We start from the raw sequence: 16,426 nt of genomic DNA on the forward strand, positions 1-16,426 counted from the left end.
ACTATTAACTATCTACCAAAAAATGCACATATGGTTTAAATGAGATTTTTCTCATCTGAGTTGACCATCTAACAAAACCCAGGCACGTGATGCCCTCTATTGAGTTGCTGCCAGAACTGTCCAAGAAACTCACGAAACATACAGCTTAATACTATTGCCCTTGGTTTTCTCTCATAAGTTGAAGGTAATTTTCTATTCCTGAAGACACCATGTACTTCAGATGCAGGACCCAGAGGCCCCTGAGCTAGAATGGATTTGAATGTCCCTTCTCTCAGGACTAGCTCTCATGGATACCAGAAAGCACCACTCAAGCTTCTAAAGGAGGGAAGCAACCAGCAATCCTAACCAGCGATGATGCTTATAAACACAGACCTTGTTCGCAATTGGACTCTCTAATTGGACTTGAGACCTGCTCAATAAGAGAGAAATAATGCCTGACTGGAAAGCTAGTCAACTACCCAAGGTTAGAGGAGTCATGGGTCTAGGAAGAGAACCTACGACTGCCACTTTACTAAACCAGCATCATCCCTAATTACTTTTTAAATATTTATCCCTATGCCATCTTGCTCCTCCTCAGGGAAACTTCTCTTTCCAACAAACTGAGACCATTACAAAAGAAACACAATTAATTAAAATACAGAATTGCAGAGCCCAGTCCCAGTGGATATATCTACAAAACACTCGTGACCGAAGGCTTAGGGAACATGTGGAAGAGGGATCAGAAAGGTTAAGAGGCAGAGGATGGTGAGTTTGCTGTGAGACTGTGTCTCCTAGGAATGTCAGAAGCTATTCCCGTGAGGTCTCACCATGGCTGTGCAAACATAAGCTGAACAAAGACAACAACAATAGGCATGCCAACGTGGACAGGAAAAGATCATAGCGCTTCAACCCCACACAAAGAACTGCAAACAAGTAAGAGTGGGAGAAACAGTCCCCTCAGGGAAGAGCACAGTTATCCAAACGGTATGCACGCCTGTGAAAGCATACATGCAAGGAGCTTTATACAGACCATACGGGCTGGTTCTGTGTGTCAACCTGACACAAGATGGAGTTATCACATGAGAGAGGAGCCTCCCTTGAGGAAATGCCGCCATGAGACCCAGCTGTAAGGCATTTTCTCAATTAGTGATCAATGGGGGAGGACCCAGCCCATGGTGGGTGGTAGCATCCCTGGGCTAGTGATCCTGGGTTCTACAAGAAAGCAAGCTGAGCAAGCCAGGGGAAGCAATCCAGTAAGTAGCATCCCTCCATGGCTTCTGTATCAGCTTCTGCCTCCAAGTTCCTGCCCTGTGTGAGTTCCAGTCCTGACTGCCTTTGATGATGAGCAGCAATGAGCAAGTGTAAGCTGAATAAACCCTTTCCTCCCCAACTTGCTTCTTGGTTGTGATGGTTGTGCAGGAATAGAAACCCTGACTAAGACACAGATCAAGCAATTTATATTTATGTATTTATGAATGTGTGTGACAGCAATTGTTAGCATTCTAAGTTCCACCCCACAGATACCTGGCAACAGCCAGGTATGCCTGACACTATAAAAGGGGCTGCTTCCTCCGTCTTGGTCTCTTGCTCTTCTCTTGCCTTCCTGTCCCAACTCTGTCCCCATTCCCTTCCCCCATCTCTTTCCATGTGCTCATGGCCAGCTTCTATTATTCTACTTACTTTACCCTTTTCCCCTCCTCTTTCCACCCTCCCCCTTCTTCTCCTTCCTCCCCTTCTTCCCCTTCCTCTCCTCCCCTCTCCTCCCCTACCCTCTCTCTCTCTCTCTGCCTTTCTCTGCCTCTACTACCCTCGTAACTACCCTTCCCATGTTATGAATAAATTCTACTTTATACTCTACTGACTTCTGGCTGGTCCCTCGCAGGGAAGGGATATACCTCACCACACCTCCACAGAACATATACCCCCTCTCTCTCTTTTACACACACACACACACACACACACACACACACACACACACACTTAAAAACAGAAATAATAAGTCTTTTAAAATATATTATACAAAATATATGTATTGTCAAATTAAACTAAGTTAAAAAAAATCTGCCCTAAGATTTAAACTTTTGACTAATCATATGAGTCAAAATATCTGATTATATTCTTACCATAAAATTCAGATACATCAAAAAGAGATTTTACAGGGCTTTGTGCACTATTAATTATTGCTATTTCCTCATTCTGTCACCTACTCAGCATATTCTTTCAATTTCTTTTGTTTGCTAAGGATAATAGGTATAGAAGAAAGTGAAGACTCCCAACTTAAGGGGCCAGTAAATATATTCAATAAAATTATAGAAGAAAACTTCCCTAGCCTAAAGAAATAGATGCCCATAAACATACAAGAAGCCTACAGAGCTCCAAATAGATTGGACCAGAAAAGAAATTCCTACCATCACATAATAGTTAAAACAGCAAATGCACAAAAGAAAGAAAATATTAAAAGCAGTAAGGGAAAAAGGTCAAGTGACATATAAAGGCAGACCTATAAGAATTACACCAGACTTCTCACCAGAGACTATGAAAGCTAGAAGATCCTGGACAGATGTCATACAGACCCTAATAGAACACAAATGCCAGTCCAAGTTACTGTATCCAGCAAAAACTTCAATTAACCTTGATGGACAAACCAAGATATTCCATGACAAGACCAAACTTACACAATATCTTTCTACAAATCCAGCCGTACAAAGGATAATAGATGGAAAACTCCAACACAAGGAGAGAAACTACACTGTACAGAAAGCAAGAATATAATTCCTTGCAATAAAACCAAAAGAGAGACAAACAAACATAATTCCATCTCTAACAATGAAAATAACATGAAGCGACAATCACTATTCCTTAATATCTCTCAACATCAATGGACTTAATTCCCCAATAAAAAGACATAGACTAACAAACTAGATACGTAAAGAGGACCCAGCATTTTGCTGCATGCAGGAAACACACCTCAGAGACAAAGACAGACACTACCTCAGAGTAAATGGCTGGGAAACAATTTTCCAAGCAAATGGTCAGAAGAAACAAGCTGGAGTTGCCATTCTAATATCAAATAAAATTGACTTTCAACCAAGAGTCATTAAAAAAGATAAGGAAGAACACTTCATATTCATCAAAGGAAAAATCAACCAAGATGAACTCTCAATCCTAAATATCTATGCTCCAAATGCAAGGGCATCTACATTCATAAAAGAAACCTTACTAAAGCTCAAAGCACACATTGCACCTCACACGATAATAGTAGGAGATTTCAAAACCCCACTCTCATCACTGGACAGATCATGGAAACAGAAATTAAACAGAGACATAGAGAAACTAACAGAAGTTATGAACCGATTAGATTTAACAGATATTTATAAAACATTCCATCCTAAAACAAAAGGATATACCTTCTTCTCAGTACCTCAAGGAACCTTCTCCAAAATTGACCATATAATCTGTCACAAAACAGTCTTCAACAGATACAAGAAGATAGAAATAATCCCATGCATCCTATCAGATGACCATGCACTAAGAACATACAATACTTCAATAACAACAGTAATGACAGAAAGCCCACATATACATGGAAGTTGAACAATGCTCTACTCAATGACAAGTTGGTCAAGGAAGAAATAAAGAAAGAAGTTAAAGACTTCTTAGAATTTAATGAAAATGAAGATACAACATTCCCAAACTTATGGGACACAATGAAAGCGGCACTAAGAGGAAAACTCATAGCTCTGAGTGCCTGCAAAAAGAAACAGGAGAAAGTATATGTCAGCAGCTTGACAGCACACCTTAAAGCTCTAGAACAAAAAGAAATAAATAAACCCAAGAGTAGTAGAAGACAGGAAATAATCAAACTCAGAGCTGAAATCAACCAAGGAGAAATGAAAGGTACTATACCAAGAATCAACAAAAGCAGGAGCTGGTTCTTTGAGAAAATCAACAAGATAGATAAACCTTTAGCCAGACTAACCAGAGGTGACAGAGAGTGTATCCAATTAAGAAAATCAGAAATGAAAAGGGAGACATCACAACAGAATCTGAAGAAATTAAAAAAAAAATCGTCAGATCCTACTACAAAAGCCTATATTCAACAAAACGGGAAAATCTGGAAGAAATGGACAATTTTCTAGACAGATACCAGGTACCAAAGTTAAATCAGGAACAAATAAATCATCTAAACAACCCCATAACTTCTAAAGAAATAGAAGCAGTTATTAAAAGTCTCCCAACCAAAAAGAGCCCAGGTCCAGATGAGTTCAGTGCAGAATTCTATCAGACCTTCATAGAAGACCTCATACCAATACTGTACAAACTATTCCACAAAATTGAAACAGATGGAGCACTACCGAATTCCTTCTATGAAGCCACAATTACTCTTATACCAAAACCACACAAAGAATCAACAAAGAAAGAAAACTTCAGACCAATTTCCCGTATGAATATTGACGCAAAAATACTCAATAAAATTCTTGCAACCGAATCCAAGAACACATCAAAACAATCATCCATCATGATCAAGTAGGCTTCATCCCAGGGATGCAGGGATGGTTTAATATTAGAAAATCCATCAATATAATCCACTATGTAAACAAACTCAAAGATAAGAACCACATGGTCATTTCATTAAAGACTGAGAAAGCATTTGACAAAATTCAACACCCCTTCATGATAAAAGTCCTGGAAAGATCAGGAATTCAAGGCCCATATCTAAACATAGTAAAAGCCATATACAGCAAACCAGTACCTAACATCAAACTAAATGGAGAGAAACTTGAAGCAATCCCACTAAAATCAGGGACTAGACAAGGCTGCCCATTCTCTCCCTACTTATTCAATATAGTACTCAAAGTCCTAGCCTGAGCAATCAGACAGTGAAAGGAGGTCAAAGGGATACAAATTGGAAGGGAAGGGGTTGGGGATTTAGCTCAGTGGTAGAGCGCTTGCCTAGCAAGCGCAAGACCCTGGGTTCGGTCCCCAGCTCTGAAAAAAAAGAAAAGAAAAGAAAAAAACAAATTGGAAGGGAAGAAATCAAAATATCACTATTTGCAGATGATATGATAGTGTACTTAAGCAACCCCAAAAGTTCCACCAGAGAACTACTTAAACTGATAAACAACTTCAGCAAAGTGTCAGGGTATAAAATTAACTCAAACAAATCAGTATCCTTCCTCTACTCAAAGGATAAACAGGCTGAGAAAGAAATTAAGGAAATGACACCCTTCACAATAGTCCCAAATAACGTAAAATATCTTGGTATGACTTTAACCAAGCAAGAGAAAGATCTGTATGACAAGAACTTCAAATCTCTGAAGAAAGAAATTGAGGACTTTCTCAGAAGATGGAAAGATCTTCCAGGGTTATGTATTGGCAGGATTAATATAGTAAAAATAGCCATTTTGCCAAAAGCAATCTACAGATTCAATGCAATCCCCATCAAAATTCCTACTCAATTCTTTATAGAGATAGAAAGAGCAATTTGCAAATTCATTTGGAATAACAAAAAACCCAGGATAGCGAAAACTATACTCAACAATAAAAAATGTCTGGGGGAGTCACCATCCCTGACTTCAAGCAGTATTACAGAGCAATAGTGATAAAAACTGTATGGTATTAGTACAGAGACAGGCAGGTAGATCAGTGGAACAGAACTGAAGACCCAGAAATGAACCAACACACATACAGCCACTTGACCTTTGACAAAGGAGCTCCAACCATCCAATGGAAGAAAGATCAGATTTTCAACAAATGGTGCTGATTCAACTGGAGGTCACCATGTAGAAAAATGCAAATCGATCCATTCTTATCACCATGTACAAAGCTTAAGTCCAAGTGGATCAAGGACCTCCACATCAAACCAGATACACTCAAACTAATAGAAGAAAAAGTGGGGAAGAGTCTCGAACACATGGGCATTGGGGAAGATTTCCTGAACAACACACCAATGGCTTATGCTCTAAGATCAAGAATTGACAAATGGGACCTCATAAAACTGCAAAGCTTTTGTAAAGCAACTGTCATTAGGACAAAATGGCAACCAACAGATTGGGAAAATATCTTTACCAATCCTACATCTAGCCTGTATGTCTTTAAGGGAGTTATTTATGTCCTTCTTAAAGTCCTCTATCATCATCATAAGATGTGATTTTAAATTCAAATCTCGGTTTTTCAATGTGTTTGGATATCCAGTATTTGCTTTGGTGGGAGAACTGGGCTCTAATGATGCCAAGTAGTCTTGGGTTTTGTTTCTTAGGTTCCTGTGCTTGCTTCTTGCCATCAGGTTGTTTCTTTTGTTAGCTTGTCTTGCTGCCTCTGACAGTGACTTAACCCTCCTGTAGGCCTGTGTGTCATCACTCCTGTAGATCTGTTTTCTTTCAGCTGGATCTGGGTATAATGAACTGCTCCTGGATTTGTGTAACCTGCAGCCTCCAGGTGAGTTTCTTGACACAGAAGAGTTGGTCTCACCTCTGCTCTCAGGTGTGTAGGTGGTCCTGGCAACTGGCTTTCAGTTCTTAGCGCAGGCAGACACCCAAAAGGTCCTGCCCCTGTTCCTAGGTCCCTGTGCCCAGAGGGCACAGATAGCACTAGGAGGCTTCCTCTTGGGTCAGGAATGTGGGCAGAAAGTAGTTGTCTCCTCTGAGTTCTCTGGAGTGTCTGCACTTCTCTCCCCCATGGGATTTGGGTACAGGGAGCTGTGGGACTGGTTCAGTTCAGTTCAGGTCGCAGGCAGAAACCAGCAGGTTCCTGCCAATGACTCTTCCTTTATTACTATATCCAGAGACCACTATGCAGGTTCCTCTTGGGCCAGGAATGTGAGCAGAAGTGGCGTTCTTCCCCGAGCTCTCTGCATTTTCTGAACTTCTGGGAGTTCAGGTCTCTAACACACAGGATTTGGGTCCCCCTCTCTTTATCTTTTTATAAACACATCAACAATCAATAAAAAAAAAAGAGAGAGAAACCATGAATTTGAAAGAGTACTAAAAGGGATATAGAGGAGGGTTTGGAGTCAGAAACTGGAAAAAGCAAATGCTGTAATTATAATCTTAAAAAAACTGAAGTTAACCTCCCAAATCTCAAAATAGTATGAGTATAACAAAGGCAGGATTGAAGCAGCATATGAAGAAGCATAGAATGATCACAGGAACCCATGAAACTGTCCTTCTGTAAGAAGTATTTTTTCTGCATGGTAAAGAAGGCTGATGGATATGCAACCCGTCCTCCTTTTCATTTGGTATAAACTACCTCATGCAGAGGCAAGTTCCCAGTGTGTATTAGATGAGTCATCACTTTCCTCTGGGGAGAACATGGGAAGAGCAGGCCATTTTAGCACAAGCCCATCATATAGTATATTCCATATAGCTGTACAGACAAGGCTGTGGTGATGGGAGAAAGCAGATGTTCCCAGCTTTATCTTCTATCTTGTCCTTTCCAGGTTGACCAGTTGACCTGCTCTACTGTAGATGGTTCTATAAAGTGGCTTCCACTATATTGTTCAAAACATTCTTCTGCATTGCACTGTGCAAGTAAGGATGGCACCTTCCAATGATGTTGAAGGTCAAATGGCCCCTTGGAGGATGATAACTCTGGAACCAAGATGAGAATCCATGTGCAACTGGATTCACAGCAACCTGATTCAATGGACCGATGGTCACAATTGCTTCAGTTTCGATATCTCAGCACCAAAGAAGGGCAAACATAGCAAACCAACTATGAGGAACCTGGACTACCAGAGAGGAATGGAGTCTCCACCACGTGCCACACTGCTCTCCTGGCATGAAGCAGAGTTCACACTTCATGATGTGCGAGCTGGTGGACCGGCTCAACCCTCCACTTAAGAACAGGAGGCGCATCATTATCTCACACCAGAGAGAGCTACAAATTACATCACTCACTGGGCTGGAAAAGGCAGATGCCAAAGTGTCACTGTGCCAAGATAATGCACTTCTTATTAGTGTAAAGAGCATTATGGAAGCAGAGGTTATTAATTGGGAAGAAAGGAAAAAATTCCTCTAAAGAGGGACTCTGCTCTCCCCCCTCCTCCTCCTCCTCCTCCTCCTCCTTCTCCTCCTCCTCCCTCTCCTCTCTCTCTCTCTCTCTCTCCTCTCTCTCTCTCTCTCTCTCTCTCTCTCTCTCTCTCTCTCTCTTCAGAAACATCCAAGCAAGTGTCCTCACTTAAGGTAACCTCACATAAGAGAAGAAACTGCAATTTGGAGATGGTCTTAAAAGAGGATTCCTCACAGGAGCTGAACTGTGACAGAGAGTTGCATGAAGGCCGCTGAGCCTCTGTGCTGCCTGTCCCCACTAAGCACCATGCTGCTCTCAGTGTGAACCTGTTGCTGCCATCCCACTCTTTACAACAAAATGAAGAAAAGTCTGTGCCTCCCTTATGTCCTTCTCAGCTGGGTAGACCGGCCAGTCTCAAATATCCAGGGAGCCTGAGAATCCATTCCCAAATAACTCACGCGGCATGGCCAGTGGAGACTGTAAACAACCAGAACATTTTAGAACATGGAACCACACGGTTTGAGGAGAGGCCAAGCCCTCTGAGCAGGTTCGATGCCACGCCCTGTTTGGGATGTACCTGTCACTCAGAGAGTGAGCAGCAGAACAGAAAGCGGCTGTAAGTTCAGACGTCACTGAATTTTCCTTGAACAACATCCCCTCCCCCTCCCCTATGCTGCTCTCCTGCTCTGATTTCATGGTACTACCCAGCACATCAGCAATCAGTGTCCTCTGGGACTGGACTTGTCTGGAATTGTGACAGTACCGTCTGTCATTTCTCCCACAAGAGACTGATTGTGCAGCTGCCTGGAAGCATTAAACAAGCCCACAACAACCTTGTCTGGACTTGCCAGGTGCCATTTTGTACATCACATGAGAAAGATACACCTCCCCAGGGATCAAGGGGCAAAGCCCTACAAACCCCATGGTAGGTAAAACACCTGTGACTCATCCCTGCCTCATTCTGGAAACAAAAACCACTGCTGGAAGCTGAGTTCTGAAGACCTGGACACACGGCTATCAAACAGTTGGTAGTAAGTCAATGACAGGGCTAACCTGCCTCTATCATCCTCAGTGCGGTGCTGAGGGTACTATCATGTCTTTATTGGGTTTCCCAGGCTACATTAGGGCATCAGGTAGTCATAACACCAGCCTCGTGAGGTGTGACCCATCAGCGTGAAGCACAAGCACGTCTCCAGCTCTGTGGCCTCAGGTTCCTTAAGCCTGTGATATCATCTCAGCCACATTCACCTGGAAACCAAGAGACAGGAGGAGGGAAGAGAGATGAGGGTTTTGTATTTAAGAATTCATTTCATTATTTTTCACTAATTTTTTCATTGATGTATTTATTTATTCACTTTACATCCTGATTACAACCCCTCTCAGTCCCAAACTCCCACCCAACTTCATCTCGTGGTTTTCAAATTAGAACTACTAAAGTCCTATCAAGTTACAGTGTCTGAAGAAACAAAGCCTATAAAACCAACACTCTTGGTTAGGAAGTGCTCGTTTAGTGTTTGCTAAGTGTCCTGTTGTTGAAGGGTTTTGTTTTTTTTTTAACAAATGATTACACTGTTGGGGGTGAGGATGCTCTTCATGCCTGCCCATTCCCATTCTGTGTGCTTCCTGAAAGGCTTAGTTAACAGTTAGCTCTGCCCACATACAGTAAGTTTTCAGGTTTAGGGGAGCAATTTCTCAACAGAACTATTCATTGTCCAGTACACAATCACACAGCTGCCAGAAAGCCCGCCCAAATATTCCAAGCCATAGAACCCACACACACTTCAGTTTGGGTTTCTATAGTGAAATGGGTTTTTACTTCTGTGACAACCAGAGGAGGTCTTGCCAATGTTCAGAGTCTTTGTGTTAACAAAGACACTGTGTTAGGACTGCATGGGGCATAGGATTCCACCTCAAAGACAATGGGAGGTGACGTCTGAGAAGCCATGAATGCTAACAGGATCAGGGAAGACACTGTGTGTCTCCCATGTGTTTCCCCAGATCATATTTTTATTTCTAACTGCCCTCCAATGGAAGAAAGAACCAGAAAATTGTGGAAACTGGAAAGATCTGAGGATCTGAAGTAACTGAAGAAAAGCAGAATGTTGTAGAACCTGGGGAGACCTGAGGATCTGAGTTGTGAGAAAACCCTTTTGAGAAACTTGGGAGTGTCTAGGCGATGTCAAATGGCATCTGTGGTACAGACAGTCACAAGCCCCTGGTGTTGTACCTAGGACAGATCCCCATCCTTGTGCTGACAAGTCTGGAGCACTCATCACTCACTGACAGACAGCAGAACCCCAGGCAGCAAAGCCCACTCCTTCCCACTTCCCATTCCTGTCACACCACTCTATCTGGAGCCCAAAATCCTCTGACACTGGGACAGGACTCTCCTGTCCTTGCAGACAGTTGTCCCTGTGACACTCCTCCCAAGTGTCATGTACAGAGACATGGCCCTTTTTTTTTTTTTTTTTTTTTTTTCGGAGCTGGGGACCCGAACCCACGACCTTAGCACTGCTAGGCAAGCGCTCTACCACTGAGCTAAATCCCCAACCCCTGGCCTCTTCTTTATTTGTCCAAAGCACCTAAGGTGCGTCTGCCCAGGAGAAGACAAACGCCTGCCCTGGCATCCTGTTGGCCAGCAACAGCGTGACCTCAGGCCAAAAGGTCACTCCACCACCCTAATATCATGGCTTACTCTATCGTTCAATGCAAGCCTGATCCTGAGTGACCATCTTAATGTTTAATTAGATCAAGTCAGGAGATAATTGAATGGTCCAAAAAGTGACACCCCCCCCCCAAACAGAGTATAAGACTCGGATGGTTCCTCGTGTGTTACCATTTGAGGACCTATGTACCCGTGTAAGGAGGTAGTTGTAGTTCACGGAATTCCATGGGATTCTAGGTTCAAGTTAGCTCATGAGAGCTGGAAAGTCCAGAGGAATTTCTAGCTCACTGGGGCTGCGACACTCAGGTGTGGAACTGGGTGGTTCACACTAGCACACTGCCATATACCTGCCTTCTCTTCCTAGCCATAGGCCCATTCATTGCCAGCAGCCCAACCCTCTGCTAACTAAGCATTTGAATATATGCCACAAATGAGCATGTGGCTCCACAGGTCTCAGTAGATGTCCTTATCACACTCTCTAAGGTGGTTTGGACCTTCCCATAAGCCTGGACTGTTCATCACCTGCACAGCATTGCAGTCTCAAGTGCTTATGTCCAACTCAACCCCTCCGTCTCACCCTTTCCAGATCTGCCCACCCACAGCACTTCCTACAGCAGACCCCATAGCGCTGCAAGAGCTCTGGTTTCCAAGCTGAGATCTGACTCGAACCTCAACTCTCATGCTCACCTGGCCTGCATCTCTGCCATGAGTCAAGAACCCCAGCAGCTGTGTCCTACCTGTCAATCTCATCTCCAGCATACCATCCAAACGGGGCTGGACAAAGCCTCTACTGCGGCCCATACAGATAGACTGTCAGGACCATGCACACTCTCTTCCTAGGAGAAAGAGGCCTCCACAGCAGTGTGTACTGTCATCATCAGTATGTATTGAAGGACAGCCTGGACAATCCCATCCACTGAGGTCTTGCAGCTGATGACAACTATTCCATGACACCATTGGATGCCTATCCTGCTCCTTCACACTGTGATCATCTCATAACAGAGTGGCTGCCAACAACCACATCATTGCTGGAGATAAACAGGCAACAAGGATCTCTCAGGATCAGCCAACTCTGTGTCTGAGCATCTCTCTTGTCGCTTGGCATGAAAATATCTCCTCTTGTACCACTTCCCTGTGGCCCTAAGTCATCTTCACTCCAGTCTTACCCTAGAGCCACAGTTTCCATAGATTGCCAAATAAATCCAATGCTAGCTAGAGGATGCTTCTTCTTGAGGTTGCTGTGGGTTGCTGTTGTTGTTGTTGCTGTTGTTGTTGTTGCTGTTGTTGTTGTTGTTGCTGTTGTTGTTGTTTTTGTTTTGTTTTGTCAGAAGCATCTCAGACACATAAAACAATAAAGGCTGTTGTTCTTGCTTTCCCCCTAGAACTTGATGGTAACACCCAGTTGCTGAAGACACCATGCACAGGGTTACGGGACACAGAGAAACCAGTAATGACTAGGAAGTTTCTTCCCTGCTGGTCAGCTCTCATATTCTGGAAGGTTCTATACAGGCTTCTGGGGAAGAAAGCCATCAACAGCCTTGCCCAGCCATGAACCCTGTGAACTGTAATGAAGGACCAGTGTGGCAAGATATGCCCATGGGTGAAAGAGTTGGCAGCAATGTTGTAAGGCTAACCAACTGCCCCCTCACTGGATTTAAGGCCCACCCACAGAAAGAAACTCATGCCTGGTACTATAAGCGTATCAGAGGACTGGTGGGTGGAGAGTGCATAGGACCTATTACTATTACTATTATTCCGTTAAAAGACACAGTATCGAACTGCCCTCTAAATTTGTATCTCTGTAAACAGAGCTGCACAGCTCTGAGATGTCGTCTGAGAAGTTTCTTTGTTCAGCAGATGTCACTTAATGCAGAAACGTGAAACTGATCTATGTACAGAGAATGTCTCGGTGATATGCTCAGCCACAAAGGGAAACCTTGACATCACAGCCCCCCCAAGCTGTACGGACCCTCAGCCACAAATGGAACATAGACATCACAGTCCCCTACCCGCAAGCTTCAAGAACCCTTGCAAAATAAAAAGGACTGGAAAGATTATAAGAGCCAGAGGCCAGAGGGGACCAGAGTGAAACTGTGTCTTCTGGTCATGACAGAACCCCAGCAGCCCTGATTGCCTGCTCTGCACAGGATCCAGCCAGTGAACATCCCATCATGGGGTGGGAGGGGCCAGAAGCTTGCATCTCTAACTGACTTCAGGGAGTAGACTCATAGACTCACTTCCCTAGACATCCGGCTCCTGGTAAGACAGCCACAGTTGATGGCCCCACAGCCAGGAGTATCAGACAGTACAAACTGGAGTCAATGGGTTATCAAAATTAGAATAGATCAATATATTTTTAAAGAAAATGGAACACTGTGCATTAGTACAAAGTGTGGGGACCACCTGGCTCTGCAGGTGTCATCTGAAAGTCAGTGCTCTGGTGTTGTGCAGATCAACATTGCTGATTTTCCTCAGCCCATGGCTTAGAATGATATTTTAGAATTCTAGAGGTTGTCTTTCATATCAGAAATTAAATAGAATCTAACTTGTTATAGATTGACTTCAAATGCTACAACTTATACAAATGGAAATATTTTGTTATGATATTTTATAATAAAGACAAATTAACCTTTAAAATAGAGAAATTAACTGTAGCTAATAAATGATATTTCAGGGATGTAAGATATTTCAAAATATAGAAAGATGAAAATGTACTATTTCTTTGAAGAGATGGAGCATACTAATTAGATAAAATGTGTTATGTATGAAAATGTGTATGGCTGTGGGTGTATGTATTTTAGACTTAAATGGCTTTATAAAATACCAACATCTTTACTTATATAGAATTATATATAGCATGATAAAAGTAACATAGCTGGAAATGGTGGTGCATGCCTTTAATCCGTGTTTGAGAGACAGTGGCAGGTGGATCTGTATGGTGAGAATTTTGGAATTTTGCTCCCTTTAAAACACACAGAAATAACATAAGAATGTGTTTTCATTTTAATCCCAGGTGTGGGATATGGGCTGTTTCACACCAGCTGACTATGCTTTGCCTCTTGCTGTAGCAGAGACATGATTTTGCCAGCTGCAGATGGTTTCTGTGACTGTGTGATGTTTGGAATTCTGGGAACTTTTCAGAGTAAATGAAGAGTCCCACTAGGTGGGTTGTTGGTTGGTTGTCATTGGTCACAGTTTGTTAAGTAGTTGTATGCAAAGAAGAAACACAAGGAGAGGAAATTAGATATCCTGACAGACAAGATCCGACTTGCCGCCAAGGAACTTGACACCCCAATCAGCAGGAAGTACCCTCACAATAACGTTGCCCCTTTCCAACCACTGACTTTATTGGGGGATCTCTTCCCTTTCCTCTCTATCATTTGTTTCTTTCTCATCAATGTTAGGGGGTTGAAAGGTTGGAAGAAAGAGGTTAGAGAAAAGGAGGAACCCACAAAGTACAAAAGGCAGCTACAGATCTGTGTGAGTGCCAGGACAGACAAGACTCCATAAAGAGACCCTGTCTTGAAAAGCAAACAAACAAAAAACACATAGTATGTGTTACAGAAAACACCACTGGTCACCCTCAAAGATAAAAGAGCTCAGCGATTTAGTTTCAGTTCTTAGTGATGTTTTGCGTGTAATGTTGTTGAAGTGAGTATAAGAGAAACTCCACTTCTAAGTATAAATTTATATTTCTTCCTTTGTTACAAACATGTGGTTCAACTCTCTCTGTCTCTGTCTGTCTGTCTCTCTCTGTGTGTATCTGTCTGTCTGTGTCTGTCTGCCTGTCACTGTTGCTGCTGCTGCTGGACAGCAGGAGGAAACTGCAGTGCCCAGTGGACCATAAAGAGGCAGACACTGTAGTGAAGAGGACTCTGCTGGTGAACATAGTGTTCATTCTTGCTTGGTATTTTCAACGGTTAATACATGTTTCTGCTTATAGTTTGCAATGTCTGCTCCACCAGAAGCAAAGTTCAGATGGGTCCACTCCATGTCTGAGCCTGGCACTGGACAAGTCTTAGCAATAAGAACCAGACACAGAAGGAGCTTGGGTAGCCCAAGAGGTGGCATGGAGCAGGATGTGGTTAGTTGAGCATCTTAGAGGCTGACATCACACTAGGAGTCATGTTCATGGCAGAGCCAGCCTGTCCTGACCTGCCTTCGGTCCTACCCAAGTCTGCCAGGTCTAAACCCTGCTCCTCTCTGTTCTTTTCCTTCTCCCTGTGTTTTCAGAATTCTTTCTAAACCCCTGAGCCCAAAGTATGTTTTCATAACGCCATACTCCATTTAATGCTCCCTGGTGACACAGGAAAGGAGTAAAGCATTCACTAGTTCCTCTTTGTATCAGTTATTTAGCCTGTCACTGAAACAAAAATACCCTACAAAATAACTTAAGGAAGTGGGGGTTAGGGGCCATAATTTGATGGCATTAATCCATTACTGTAAAAAGCACCAACCCTCATATAACCAACCCTCTGTTTTCTTATTGCACGTACGTGTCGGTGATAAAATTTAACTTCTAAATTAGGCATAGCAACTGTGTGGCTATTCTTCTTTCTCTACCCCACTCCATCCCTCCAATACCAAATGTGTGGCACTCACCTTGCTTCTTTCTGACCTTGGATGACTGAGACCACAAAGCCATAAACGAGGTGGACTAACCAGCAAGAGACAACATGAGTTCCCCTCTCTGTGTTCCTCTTGTAGCCCCACCCAACTCCTCTTAGCTCTGAAACAGGCACCAGATGACAGTACAACTCTTGACCCAGCTAACGAACCACCTCCTCTTCGATGCAGGCCTGCGTCCACACTACCAAAAACACAAGCCACCACCTCAGTTTCTCCTCACCAGGTTACCCCAGAGCCTCCTCAATCTACCTCTCCAGACCCCTCCCCTCCTGTGCCAGCTGCAGGACCCTGAAAATCCAGAAAGTAAACAACTTCGGATGACCTATTTCTTTTCCCAGAGCTACCCCAACATAAGGGACAAACTTAAAAAGCTAGAGAGGGGACCCCTAACTCCGCAGGCAGAAGTTTTAGTGCTGGCCTTCAAGGCATTCCATGGGAGAGATGAGAAGGCTCACAGACAAAAATACCATATGCTGGCAAAGGCTGTCCGACCAGCCCCAGCTACTGCCCTGGACTCCTGACCTTCTAAGGCTAAGGAGCCACCAGGCCCCTGCTATATATGACCAAAAGGGTCATTGGATGAGGGCTTGCCCTAATCCCCGCAAACCAAGGGGGCCATGTCCTAGGTGCCATCAAGAGGGACATTGGCTGTTGATTGCCCTCATGTTGCACAGGACAGGGGGACATCATGTCCAGGTAACCCTCCAGTGATCTCCTAGGCTTGGCTATTGACGAATGAAGGGGCCTGAGCTCCCTAGACCGGACTACGGCCATCACCAGCAGGAAGCCTTGGGTAACTATCATGGTATGCAGGTGACCCATCTTTTTCCTTTTGGACACTGGAGCCACTTACTTGGTCCTAACAGCGTTTTGGGGATCCACATCTCTCTCACATTTCCCTATTGTCAGGGTAGGGGGACAACCTTACCTTCCTCACCAAACCCCACCGATTGGCTGCACTTTTAGGGGTGTACCTCTCACCCATTCCTTCTTGGTAGTACCAACATGCCCAATCCCCTTATTGGGAAGGGGTCTTCTAGCTAAGTTGGGAGCCTCCATTTCCTTTTCTCCACCCATTTGCCTGAACCCAAGCTCTCCAGCAGCCCCTCTGCTCCTTCTCCTAGCCAGCCAACCTACTAACAT

General features: G+C 43.6%; 1 pseudogene; it reads left to right on the forward strand.

The window, feature by feature from the left end:
* LOC116893534 overlaps positions 1-15,804 on the forward strand; it is a 94,683-nt pseudogene extending 78,879 nt beyond the window's left edge.
* Positions 15,805-16,426: the final 622 nt, after the last annotated feature.

Source organism: Rattus rattus, chromosome 2 (genome assembly GCF_011064425.1).
Source record: "Rattus rattus isolate New Zealand chromosome 2, Rrattus_CSIRO_v1, whole genome shotgun sequence".
Classification (NCBI taxonomy): domain Eukaryota; kingdom Metazoa; phylum Chordata; class Mammalia; order Rodentia; family Muridae; genus Rattus; species Rattus rattus.